The following is a 1,626-nucleotide window of genomic DNA, read 5'->3' on the forward strand; positions in this document are numbered from 1 at the left end:
AGCGAGGATTAAAGACCTATAATTGATCAGACTGCCTATAAATCTAAAGTATCAGAGAAATATTTAAAGAGCCATGAGAGAGGATTTATTAAAATTCCAGCAAATTATTTCTAGCAGTCATTACAGGTACCAGAATTCTAGCAAGGATAGAGACTTATCTTAGAAGTAAACGCTTGGAGAGAGTTGTCAAGGGTTGAAAAGAGTCCTCATTTGACATCATATACTTAGGGTTTTAAATCAATGAATAATGAATGGGTGCTAAACCAATCACCATACATATGTTAAAAGTACTCAGTAAGGCAGAATTGTTTACATTGATACAATTATCTAAAAATAAAATAGATCACCCCAAAATTGCATTGTTGAAACACTTTCATTAGATATTTTTATCACATAAACCCTCACTGTTTGTCATGAAGTCCTAATGATCAAGAAAATCTTTCATGTAACTAAGAGGGAGACCACTAACACCTAAACCACTCTCCTTTACACTTTAAACTACCTCTCCCCTGCTCAAGGGAGGCTTCCATAGGATAAAATTGTTGAGATTTTAGGCAATGAGAGGAAACATGATATGAAGAGTAAATACCAACCAAAGAGTTTTCAAAGAATTAATAAAATAAAATAGGTGGAAGAATCAAAAGCTAATGTCTTTCTATTAGGCAGTGAATTTTGCTACAATACCTTCCCGAGATAGTGCTAATGACAATGGCTCATGCAAAGAGATCCCATAGAGCTCCCAACACAGTCACAAACAGGAGATTGATTAGATGTAATAGCTTCCCTTGAGATAGAGGAGGATGAAGGTGAACCATAAAGAGAGCCCGGTATATTTCTCCGTGGAAAAATAGACCTAATTAGGGGCAAAATCCTAGACCCAGACGATGGTAGAGCAGGACGATGCAATTACTGCTGAAAATGATGATTGTGACTAGAACTGAAGCTCGAACAAACTTCTATGAGAAAATCAAAAGAAACCCATTGTTATGTTCCTTCAGCCCATGGTTCATAATGTTGGTGTTCAACAAAATGTCTACTACTCTCTCTCTCTCTAGGTGAGCATATTTCTCTTGGTTGTTGAGTGTTGTTGTTTCAACTATTGGGACATTGTTATCTCCTTGGACCTATGCTATATAAATTCTCTGGAAACTGTGATTTTCTCTTGCTTATCTTTACATTCTCCCTTTGTTGGTGTTTGTGAGAAAAAACCAAGTTGGTGTGCCACTACCATCCCACAAAAACCAATAAAATTAGCATATATAAATCATACATACTAAACTATTTAGTAGCCAGGCAGAGAAATAAATGGAATACATAGAACCATACATGTCAAATCAAAGATGTCCATTATCGCTCAGGTCCTATACTCTTTCAACTTTATATTGACGATTTAGAAGATCTCATTTCAAAGTGATACAGGTGGTTTCCTTCTCTATGGGATTTCCAACTGGGATGTAAGATGACCTCACTTCTCTAGGTGCAATTATGGTTGAAGTTTCCATCCACAATTTATTAAAGGAATATCTTATACATCGCTCAAGGTAGTTGTAGGTTACACTATAAATATTTCACCTTTGTAATGAAATTTTCATGGAAGGATGAGAGATTATAGAATAGGAGTTTCAT

This window comes from Pinus tabuliformis, chromosome J, assembly GCF_031772625.1.
Source record: "Pinus tabuliformis cultivar Carrire ecotype Pingquan chromosome J, CPIR1, whole genome shotgun sequence".
Classification (NCBI taxonomy): Eukaryota; Viridiplantae; Streptophyta; class Pinopsida; order Pinales; family Pinaceae; genus Pinus; species Pinus tabuliformis.